Below are 12,504 nucleotides of genomic sequence, written 5' to 3' on the forward strand. Positions count from 1 at the left end.
GCTGAGATGGGATGGTGTGGTTACTCACTTCTGCAGGGCTGGGGTTGGAGTAGGTGGTTACTGCAACAGGCTAGGGTTGGGGTGGAGTTGGGTGCCACGGCTGCACGGCTGAGATGAGGATTGGAGAAGGTGCTCACTCCTGTAGGGCTGACGTTAGGGTGGATGTGGATGCTCACTGCTCCACGGCTCGTGGGTGTGGAGCGGTGAGTTCACTGCCACAATAGTGGTTTGGTGGTGGAGATTGGTAGTAAATGCGACATTCCTGGTATTGGAGGAGGTGTTCACCTCAACAGCACGGGTTTTTCGTAGGAGATTGTGCTCACTGTCACTGGTCTGGTACATGGTGGTGCTGGTGGATACTCACTGCGGTGATGCTGTGGTTGTAGCAGGAGTTTCCTGCCACAGGGCTAGCGAGGGATGGTGGTGGATGTTGACTCTTGCATGTTGGGGTTGGAGTTTTTGCTGATTGTAATAGGGCTAGGGAGAGGGGCATGTAGGTTCACTGTCGCAGTTCTAGGATTGAAATAGGTGCTCACTGCAACCGGCTAGGGTTGGGGTGGAGTTGGGAGCTCAACACTGCACTTCTGAGATGGGGTGGTGCGGTTACTCACTTCTGCAGTGCTGGGATTGGAGTCGCTGCTCAATACTGGATAGCTGATTTTGGGATCGGGGTGGGTGTTCACTGCTGCAATGCTGCGATACGTTGGTGGAAATTACTCACGGTTGCAGTGCTGAGGTTGGAGTAGATGCTTCCTTCAACAGGCATAGGGAAGGAGGAGGTGTTCACTGCAACAGATGCTCACTGCTGTAGTGCTCGGTTTTGAATAGGTGCTCACTGCTGCAGGACTAACTTTAGGGTGGAGGTGGATGCTCACTGCTGCAGAGCTGGTGGATGTGGACTTGATTGCTCACTGCCACAGTAGTGGTTTGGTGGTGGAGATGTGTGATAACTGCTACAGTGCCTGTACTGCTGTAGGTGTTCACTGCAACAGCACTGGGTTTTCATAGGGGAGGGGGCTCACTGAAACTGGTTTGCTACATGGTGGTGGTAGATGTTCACTGCAGCGATGCTGTGGTTGTAGAAGGAATTTATTAGGGAGAGGGGTAGGGAGAGGGGAGTAGTGGTTGTTCACTGTTGCCGTGCTGGGGGTGCAGCAGGTGCTAACTGCAACAGCCCTAGGGAGGGATGGTGGTGGGTGTTCACTATGGCATGTTGGGGTTGGAGTTGTTGCTTATTGTTATAGGGTAGGGAGAGGGGGTATATGTTCACTGCCTCAGTTGTAGGTTGGAAATAGGTGCTCACTGCAGCAGGGCTAGGGTCCGGGTGGACTTCGGTGCTCACCCTGCACTGCTGGTAGGGTTTGGTGGTGGTTGCTCCCTTCTGCACTCCTGCCTTTGGAGTTCGAGCTCATTGCAACGGGGCTAGTGTTGAGTTGGAGTTGGTGCTCACTACTTGAGGCCTAGTGTCGGGGTGGGAGTGGGTGGTCACTGCTGCAATGCTGTGATGGGTGGGTGGCGATTACTCACTGCTGCAGTGCTGAGGTTGGAGTAGGTGCTTACTGCGACAGAGCTAGTGAGGGGATGGTGGTGGATGTTAACTGTTCCAGTTGGGGTTGGTATAGTTGCTCACTATAAAAGGGCTAGGGAGGGGTGCTGGTGATTCCTCACCAACAGTGATTCCTCACTGTTGCAGTGCTTCAGTTGGTGTGGGTCCTTACTGCAAAAGGGCTAGGGAGGCTTTTGTGGTGGGTGCTCACTGCTGCAGTGCTGGGAGGGGAGCAGATACATACTTACTGCTATAGTGCTGGGTTGGGGAGGAGGTGGGTGCTCGCTGCCACAGTGGTGGCTTGGTCGTGGAGATGGGTGTTCCCTGCTGCAGCGCTGGGGTTGGAATAGATGCTTACTGGAACAGGGTGAGGGACAGGGTGGTCCTGGAGCCTCACTGCTGCAGTGCTGAGGTTGAAGTAGGTGCACACTAGTGCAGAGCTAGGGTCAGTGTGGAGTTGGGTGCTCACTGCCCCAGTTCTGGGACAGGTTGGTGGTGGGTACTCACTATTACAGTGCTGCGGTTGGATTAGTTGCTCACTGTGCAGGACTAGGGTTCGGGTAGATGTGGGTGCTCACTGCTGCCGTGCTGAGAGGAGAACTCCACCCAAACGCCGCACGGTAACACCCTTTTTCTTACCCACCTTTCTTTTCACCTTCTTGACCTTTTAAAAGAAAGTTACAACCCACACCTTTAGTCTATGTTTGCTTGGCCTGGGAACTTTCTGCACAATTACACTTTGTGTGATCCAATTTTCTGCTTGACTTAGTAAATTCTCGTTGACTTAATTTGAATATTATGAGTTAAATGTCATCTAGTAAAGCCAAACACTCCTGGTAGACAGGTTCAAAGCAAGTCACTTTCCAGTCATAACAAGGCTTGCCAGGTCTTTGTTAGTAGTTTGGTTTTGTTTGCATCGTTTTATTTTACATATTATTTTATTTTTCTGTTTCGATGGTAAGGTCATCATATTTCACATTGCAGCCAGGCTAGCCTGGATTTTACAAAAGCCTGTCTTGTGAGTAGCCAGGGTTAAAGGCAGGTATTGCCATACTGAACCTGTGGACTATGATTTTTAAATAAAATACAATTCGTTTTATTTTTGTATAATCCATATTTCCCCAGTTTTCACAATTATGAAATAAAATATTATATCTCTTAAATTGCCCTAGTATGTAATAAAATTAATTATTTAAAAGAAAGGAAATTAGGTTTGTTTGCATATCTTATTTTTAGTGAACCCATTGTGTCTTGTTTGGATTAGCACTTTATCAAATTTCTACTTATAATAAAGCTACAAAATAATCTACACTAGAAATTCATTTTCTCTCATATCTGCAAGTGTTACAAATGTGGCCATGAAGACCTCTATAGTTAACAAATCCTTCTTTATTATAAAATTAAATTTAAATTGGAAACTACTTTTAAACAGCCCATATGAACAACTGTATGCCAGGAAATTTAATGAGCAAAAAGGTACTGACAGATTCCTGGACACATACCCCATCAATGTGAGGCTGAATCAAGAATGAACACAAAACCTAAAGTAATAAGTGACTCAGTAATTTAAATCTTCCCCCATAAAAAAATATCTGAAACCAGGTAATTTCACTGTTTAATTCTATTAATTATTAAAAACAAAATGATGCCAATTTCTTAAGTCATTCAGAAATGTGACTGTGAGTTCTTGCAGATACATTCCAGAAGGCCAGCACGACCCTTCGCGTCCAACTAGATAAGAACACAAGAGAACAGAAAGTTGTCGGCTAATATCCTCAGTGAACATTGGTGCAAAATACTCAAGAGATTAGCAAACCAAATCACATCTCAGATTTTAAAATGTATTTGTAATGAGCAAACAAGAATTATTCCAGGGACACACGGAGGGTTCAATATCTACAAAGCAACAAACAACACAGCACATTGACACAATGAAAATCCATGATAAAATCTGAATAGATGAGACTCAGATGTAATAGAAGATAAGAGCACTGAGAGTGTGTGTATGTGTGGGGGTCATGTAAACTGAGAAGATCTGAAAGCCGCCAGCTTCCTGTCTACAACAAAAGGAGAATATGTATCTTCAGTACATTTACTCAAAATACTACTTGAATTCCTTCCCAAAGCAATCAGTCAACAGAGAGAAACGAAGGTGTGAGGATTGAAAAGAGGACACAGAACTGTCAATTTACAGACGATGTGATCTGTAGAGGAAATCTCAAGGACTCCACAAACTTCTAAATCTAGTAAGGAAGTCAGCGAAGGTCCTGGGTGCAGCAGTGTCATACAGAGAAGAATGGCAATGATGTACGAAAATCAGTAATACCTGAAATAAAAAGTTACCTCATTTTAATAGCTGAAAGAGAAACAGAAAGAAAACTTAACAGAAGAACTAACTGAATTGTTGCAATGACATCTACAAAACATTGATGAGAGAAACCAAAACCATACAAAGAGTGCAGAGGCCTGATGTTCAAGGGTTATAGGGATCAACAGTGCAAAAATACTCAGCCAAAAGTGAGGCAATTGCTATCAAAATGGCAGAGGCAACGTAAGAGCATCTGTTATTTGCCTGAGGTAATTGTCATCTTGGAGTCTCACTGCCTTCGTCTGCCCACCTAGGCCTAGTCAGGTTCCAGCCTCATACAATCTTACCCAGGGCTAGAGCATTTTCAGCCTCTGACACTTACTGCTGAACAAGTTCACCTTTTTAGTTTTCTCTGAACTCTAGCTGGCTGGTTCAACTCAGCTGCTCTGGCTCAAGCTCTCCAAGTTGACTGACTTAATCTGGCTTTTTTTAGTTTCTGACTTAATTTCTCTGTTTGGCCTCAAACTAACTCAAGCAATCTGTTCTCATCCCCTCGATCCTTCTCATTCTCGGGCTCATTTTTGTCTCTACCTGTGGCTAGCTTGTTCTTTCTCTGCAATCTGTCTGTACAACTGTCCTATTAAAGCTGCCTTCTCTGTCTTTGTCTTCTGTCTGTCTGTCTCTGTCTTCTGTCCTTCTGTCTTTCTGTCTCTGTCTTCTGTCTCTCTCTGTCTCTGTCTTTCTGTGTCTGTCTGTCCGTCTCTCTCTCTGCTGCTGCTGCTGCTGCTGCTGCTGCTGCTGCTGCTACTCTCTGGCTTCAACTACTTGAACTACTTCAACTACTTGCACTGAACTAACTAATGACCTCCAACCTGGCTGCCTCCTTCCACCAACTAACTTTACCTGCTTTGATTGGGATTAACGATGTGTGTGCTAAGCGCATGTCTGTATTCCAGACAAAGTAGCCATGTTGCTGAATTAAAATCCCTCTACATAGCTATACAGCACTGTAAAGAACAAGGCCTATGTTTGTGATGAAGACAAAAAGGAAAATTTAAAATTCCTGAATAGCCAAACAATCTTGATAAAAGAGAGATTAAGGAAGAATGCTGGAAACTGTAGACCAATGGGATAGAGCAGAAATAATAAGCAAATCTACAACCAATTTGGACAAAAGTGCCAAGAACAAACATTAAAGAAAAAAATGATCTTTTAGATAGATATACAGAAGATGTACTAGTTATCCACATGCAGAAGAACAAAGTCACACAAATAACTCAAAATGCTTTGAGGACTTATGGGTAAGACTTCAAACTGTGATTCTTACATGAACACTTAAGAACTAAGCTTGCAGCACGCTGAAATGGACAACGATTGTGGGAACAAACCCTCCAAAGCATAGCAACCAAAAGAAAAAATTGGGCAAATGGGCTTTCATGAAGCTAATAAAGCCTGAAGATTAAATTTTAAAATTAGAAAATGAGAGTGGTTTAAATATTTACAACCATACAACTCAGAAATGTGAGTCTGTGCTCAAATTAAACCTGTAAATGAACGTCTATAATGTCTGCATCCGCATCTCCCAACAAAGAGCCCACCCCGCTGTCAGAAAATCAACAGTAGCCAATCCAGAGCATGGACAACGCTCCCTCGGCAGCTTATCCGGGGACAGAAGCCAGGCCACATGGGTGACCTCCTCCACACCCAGATAGCCTTCTTACCGTGAGCAACACATGGAGTGAGAACCAAAGAAGCTGAAAGGGCTGTGCCAGGGTGGAAAGATGCTCTGGAAGGGCGCAGACACCTGGACATATAATTGAGACTAACAGATAATCATCACACTTGTTACTCAGCTCTCCTCAAGTTCACAGGACAGTGTCAACATTGTCCTGGGTGCTAGCCCCACCCACAAGTTTAACCAAGCATTGCCCTTTGCAGGAGGCACAGTTTTGAAAGAAGGAACTCATGGGGAAGCCCTCACTTACATACAAACCCTGTATGTAAGTGATTGTGGTGGCACTCATGGAAACAGCCTTCATAGTGGGGTTAAGCGGCAGACATCCTTACAGAACAGAGACCCTTTTGTTCCCTAAGATGTTTCCTGAGCCCAGCCAAATTATTAGACACTTTGATGTCACAAAATTGTGATGTGCATATGTACAAATGATCTAAACATGGCAAAAAGCAGCTAAAATTTAAAAAAAAAATCAATAAAGCTGCCTTTTAACAAACGCAACGTGCGCTGGATCAAAGGGAATGCCGGGGAGCTACATGGTACAGACCTGACACCCATTAGTTTCCACTCCAGGGAGACAGCTTGGCAAGAGGAAAGCAAGGCATGTCTGTAATGTCTGTAATGAGCTTCTCTGGGGCAGCAATCTTTCAAACAGAGAACAAACGCGCACACACAAGCCAGGACGCACCTCACTGTAGAGAACTCGCCTCCCACCGAGGTTTGTGGAGGGTGACGACTCAAGCCCTTCCAGAGGGTCTGCGCATGCCTCCTCCTCCCCCCCCCCCCGTAAACGTGTGGTCAGGAGCAAGCTTCCCTGGGCTATTTTGGTTTTCTTTTGTTTTTAGTTCTTTTGAAGCATCATCAAACAAGGGGAGCTGACTGCTGCTAAAGCTCACCGGAGCCTGGCGCCATGGGTGGCTCACCACTCTCCTATGCTAATATGTAGGACCATCAACAAACATGGGGCTTTTGAAAGATGGTCCCTTTCAGGGGTTATTTATTTCCAACAAGCAGACATCTTGGTGGGCATCTTGGTGGTTCATACAGATGGACACACACCCATGCCAAGTTCCTACCCAGAGTTGCCTAGCTCAGTGAGGCACCATCCCCACAGCTCTCTGCAAAATCTCATGGAGCCTCAGTTTCCATTTTACTGCCCTGGGAACCAGACCTTACAAAAGGTTGGATTCAGAGAATACAAAATGCAATCGAATCCATCAAAGCAATAAAAGCGACACATGCAGGAGACTCAGAGACAGAGGGAGCTGCTTTTCTACCCGTCCCAAAGGGGCATGCCACCATCCATGCTGGAGTATGGCTGGCCTGAGAAGTGTGATTTCTCTCAAATGACCCTAGGAACGGTGCAGGCATGGGACTGAGTGGAGAAATGAGAAAAGCCACATCTCCAAAGCGGACTTGGAAAGCATGAACAGTGACCATTTCTGCTAAGCCACTGGGTAGCTCTCACAGGCAGCTCTCTTCCCACCCTGTCCTCCCACCCTGGTATGGCTCAGGCCTTCTCCTGCTTCAGGACTCTGTGGTACATGTTCTGGGAGATGGGGGCCTTCTTGGCCAAACACTTCCTCATGATTGTCCCAGCTGCTGGTCTGCTCTGCCCTTCCAGCCCATTCTCTGACCTTCCCTCAGTTCTGGCTCTGTGGTCCCTGTTTCCCTCATCAAACTACTCTCAGTGCCTTTCCACACTCTGCCTGGCTTTCTAGGCAAGCCCTCAGGTGGCATAGGACCCCTCTGACTCAAAGGAAGTGAATCATTTCCCCTAGCTATCACAAAGCATCTCTGCCCAGCCTCACTTCCCAATATCCTCTCCATTCCTTCATGTCTCCTGTGCCTTATAAGGACCAGGAGGGACAGAAGACATTAAAACATAAGAATCTGCCAGACAAGCTGGTGATGACTGTTCACTGGGGCACCTGACAGCAAAATGGGCCTGACAGATAGACCCTCAGACCGAAGCAAGGCACGGGAGAGCAGGAAGACTAAGGCACCCAACTCAGATCCATGTGCTGTAGCCACAGAAGCACACCAGCCAGTGTCGGGATTGTGGGTGCCTGTCATTTTATAAAATTGTTATAGATACAAGAGCAGAAACATAGAGAGTTTAAATGGGAGACAAGGCGGACAAAGGAAGAGAGAGGTCCACAAACACACACAAACATATGCATATACATGTGTACATACACACGTACATATACGTCTATGTGCACACATGGCCCGAGATATGGGTCTGTGGTCATGAGCTCTCACCGCTCTTGCAAACACTGTGGGTTCAGTTCCCAGTCACACGGTTGCTCACAATCACAGACAGCTGCGAATCCAGACCATCCAACGACAAGTCAGCCCTCCTCCGACTTCTCCAGCACTGCATGTGCGTGGCCCGTAGACAGACCCGAAAGGGAACACACATGCACATACAATTCTGAAAATATGTAATACTAAAAAGGTGCACATTTACATGTGTGGTTTGTAATTGTGCTTGTGAGCCGAGCTTTTACCAGCTGAGCCGTCTCTCTACCTTTGGCATGTACTAAAGGGCAGTTCTGCATCCCTAACATACAAGTAAGCATTTTATGCACAAGAATGTGCATCGCTCAAATCAGGAGAATTGCAATTGTTTATTAAATGCCGCAAATGGAAACAGAACCTGTGTCTGCCAGTGGCTCACACTGCAGTCCTGAAGCCCCAGCTAGACATGGAAGGGTTCTGCCTCTCCCTTTGCTTCCATGGCTGTGGGTTTTTATCCAGACTAGATATTGTGCAGTGTAAGAGAAAAGGAGCCACCTCTCTAGGGTGAATTGAAGTTGAGCAGTTTGGACTGAAGAAAGGCATGTGTAAATCCTCTTTGCACACGGTGATACAACAAGGATTAAGTCACATTCAGCACAACACACCTAGAGGCGCTGCCCATTTGTACCTGCATGGCTTTTCATTTCATTCAGCCAGGGAATTCATTCTCATGGGTCACATCATGTCTCAGGGAGTTCATTACCCATTTCTCTGCCATTTGCCTGTGTTAGATGTTCTGCCTTGATTTGCTACTCCTCTTTTAGGGCATTTATTGATATCTTCCACAATGTGGCTGTCTCTTATTTACTGTATCATTGGGACTGAAATAAATGTTCAAATGCTGTGGATCTACAGGGGGTTATCCTTTTCACATAGGAGTCACACCCTAATGGTAGTTTGAATGAAAATGGCCCCCATAGGCTCATGAGGAGTGACATTATTTGGAAGGACAGGAGAGGCCTTGTTGGGGACTTTGTGTCACTCGGGGTGGGCTTTAAGGTCTCAGACACTGCAGCCTGGTCCAGCAGCTCACTCTCCCTCCTGCTGCCTGCCGATCTGAAATCTGAACGAGAGCTCTCAGTTCCCCTCCAGCACCTGCCTGCCTGTGAGCTGCTGTGCTTGCCACCATGACAATAATGGTCTAACCCTCTGAACCTGTAAGCTGGCCCCAATTAAATGTTTTCCTCGATAAAAGTTGCTGTGGGCATGGTGTCTCTTTACAGTAATAAAACCCTCACTAAGACTCTCTGTAAAGGAAAGGTGCTGGTCCTGGGAAGCAGGCAGAAGCTCTGTAAGGTGAAACAAGACCAGCTTTCATATCCTTCTATGACTGGCTTCCCAGCTCAGGAAGAATAAGCCACCATACTGTCACACTTGGAAAGTCTCTGTTCTTGGAAAACTTCATCTTAATTCATCAAAGAGGCAATGGGAAAAATAAAGTACATACACATCCAAGATTGTACTAGTAAAACTCTTAATGACAATTATTGATTCAACAAACTTGTAGGAAGCTTGTACACCCACGTGATGGCATTCACATGCAATATAACCAAGTTCCGCACCGGAAAAATTAATCAACGAGAAAGGAGGGGGCTGCTTGGGGGTAAGGGGTCTCTCAGACCCATGGCCGCTGGCCATGGTGCAGAGGATCTGAGGGTGTTTGGGGCTTTGTGACCTAGAAAGATGACACAACAGCTTGTTTTCTCCCACAGAGATAAAACAGTAAATACTCTCCCCCCACCCTGTCTGTGTGTGTGTGTGTGTGTGTGCCTTCCTCCTTCCCTCTCTCCTCAAAGACATACACTAATTGAAAATCAAAATGAAAAAGAAAAGGGAAACTAATGGCTATTTGTACTTAAATATATTGGGGTAAGTTCCTTTAGAATAGCCAAAAGATTTAAAAAGACATAAGCTTTCCTCTTTAGATGTTGCTGGTTGAATGGTTGATGGAGAAATAAAAGCAAAGTTCTGGGTGCAAGGACCTGTGGGGCATGGGTAGAAGGAAGACACACACGGAAGAGGGTGAGCTGCGGAGCAGACCGCACCGGGCCTTACTCTGGTCTGCCCATGACAGCTCCTGCTGGCTATGATGGGTGAGAGGTGCAAGGACATATCTGCGCACCTCATCTCAGGTCTATCCAGCCCAACTCCTTCCATCAAAACATAATATGTTATCCCCAAAAGCTGTTATTCCATCATCTAAGGTTTCATGTGCCTGTGGCCAACCACGATGTTCCATGAGACAACCCCGTAAGTCTGAGGCAGTTGAAGATTTGATTCCTAATTGGCTGGACTGTTTGGGAAGGGTTAGGAGGTATGGCCTGGCTAGAGTAGGTGTGTCACTGGAGGAGGGCTTGGGATTTCAAAAGCGAAAGCCCACGCCATCGCCAGGGTATTCTCTCTGCTTCCTGTTTGTATCTGAGTGTGAGTACTCAGCTGTGTCTGCCACCATGCTTTCACTCTGCCATGATGGACTCTAACCCCTGGGACTATAAGCCAAAGTAAACACCTTCTTTAATAAGTTTCCTTGGTCATAATGTTTTATCACAACTACAGAAAAGTAACTAAGACATTAGAAATAAACAAGTTTCAATTGTTTTCCTAGTGAAATGAAATCCTCCATCACCTGCTCCTGTTGCCCCAGTCTCCAGCCATCCCTGTACATAGAGTATCCACACTGCAGAGAGGTTACTGGCCATTCAGCAGCTGCCTTGGCCAGCAGATCAACTAACTGTTGTATCCGAACGCTTATATTCAAAGATACTCTATTTAATAATGAGCCCCAAACATAAAGTAAGGCTGGCAAATCAGACCTGCCAAAGAGAAGCTATAAAGTAACAAAATAAAAATTCTGTGTGTGTGTGAGTATCTGTGTGTGTGTGTGTGTGTGTGTGTGTGTGCGCGCGCGCGCACGCAGACATGCATGCCTGTGCCCCATCCGGGCCAGAGGAGAGTACCAGTTGTGCTGTTCTGAGACTATAAGTAGGCTGGCAGCCAGCTATAATCAATTCTTCTGCCTCCACCCCAAAGAACTTGGATTACAGGTTCATTCACAGCCAACAGTCAAACCTGGATATTAAAAAATATGGTATATGAGTCATTGTCTTGTTGCTGAGATGACAAGGAGGGGTTTAAGAGAGGCCATCCGTCTACATGGCAACAGGAAGCATGACAGAAGGAGTAGGAAGTTGAGAACTCACATCTCAAAAGCATACAGGAAACAGAGATAGGGAGCAGGAAGGGGAGCAAGGCCACAGAACCCTCAGGTTCCATAACCTCCCCAAACATCAGCTTGAGGACTACGTGCTCAAACATCTGAGCCAATGGGAGACATTTCTCATATAAACCAGCACATGTGGAAGTCAGGATTTGAACTCAGGGCCTTATGGTTATGCAGCAAGCTCTCTTATCCATTAATTCCTCTCCCCAGACCAAATTGGAGGTTCTTGATAAGGCAAGAATCAAAACTGTGTGCTAAGGTTGCTCAGACCTACTGTAAGGATAACCCTCTAACTGTGGCATGGCTCTAGACTCTTGGTTGTTGTTAACCTCTCCCAGTGCCTAAGACATAAACTAAGCAGCATCCTGGGTATTTGTACAGACAAAATTACAGCACATCTGGGCTAAACAGTTCCACAGTTTTGACTATCCCACTGGGAGCCTTGGAATGTGTCTCCATATAATGAAGAGATGCTGGCCTAGAATGCGATGTTCTGTTCTGCCTACTATCCTCAAAGATGCCCCCCTAATGCACTCACCCATTAGGAGGTGAGGAGCTCCTTCTGCTCCCTCCTTTCTTGTCTTCATGTCTGTGCTTAGACAGACACCCTGCAGAGAATCTCTCATGAACCACTCCTTGCAGCATAGACAGCTTGGGGCTCCTGTCTCCTCCCTGAGACACGTACCTGTTCACTAACGGTTACTTATTTGCCTTCACAACTGAGGCACGGGTAGCATAAAGATGAAAGCTGTGTCTGGTTTCTTTTCTCTAGCATTTCTCCACATTCCAGAAACTGTACTGGGCAAACGCCAGGGTCAATGAATCATACTGGCTTGTTGAATGAAGGGATTTAAGAGTTTGGGGAAATCTGGTGTAGAAGAAACAAGTTAAAGAAAAAAAGGGGGGAAGAGAGAAGGTAGCCAAATCAGGAGAGTAGAGGCCTAGCATCTTAACAACAGGATCATAAGGGGAAATAAAAGAAACACAAGAATGAAGAGAAATAGAGTCCATTAGAGGGAGGTCCCAATACCGAAAGTGAGTTTGAGGCCTGGACAGATGAGGTCTGACTTTAGCAGAGTTTTACAGCTTCGGTTGTCAGCACAAGAGCTGAGCAAGGGTAAGCCAGTCAACATTCCCCCACGGACCAGGGAGCACACGAGGGGCCCCACCCCAGCTAGGGAGCTGCCAGCGGTAACAGCTCTGAGGAGCGGGCTGCTGCGTCAAGTGTGGCTCCTGGTAGGTTGTTGAGGCTCTGTGGGTCACCTGACCCCCTGTGCGCACTGGCGGCTCCAGTTGGGCTTAGTGGAGCCTGGGAGAGCTGGAGGGGGAAGAATGGAGAATAGATGTGACAATAAATACATCGTATGCATCTATGAAACTCTCAAAGAATA

General features: G+C 46.2%; 1 protein-coding gene across 3 annotated transcripts in view; it reads right to left on the reverse strand.

Annotated features, from left to right (window-relative positions):
• Positions 1-12,504, reverse strand: part of Dscam (DS cell adhesion molecule) — a 527,122-nt gene that overhangs the window by 376,758 nt on the left and 137,860 nt on the right. The gene's annotated exons all lie outside the window — the stretch shown is intronic.

Source organism: Psammomys obesus, unplaced genomic scaffold (assembly GCF_907164565.1).
Source record: "Psammomys obesus unplaced genomic scaffold, mPsaObe1.curated_primary_1811, whole genome shotgun sequence".
In the NCBI taxonomy this organism is placed as follows: Eukaryota; Metazoa; Chordata; class Mammalia; order Rodentia; family Muridae; genus Psammomys; species Psammomys obesus.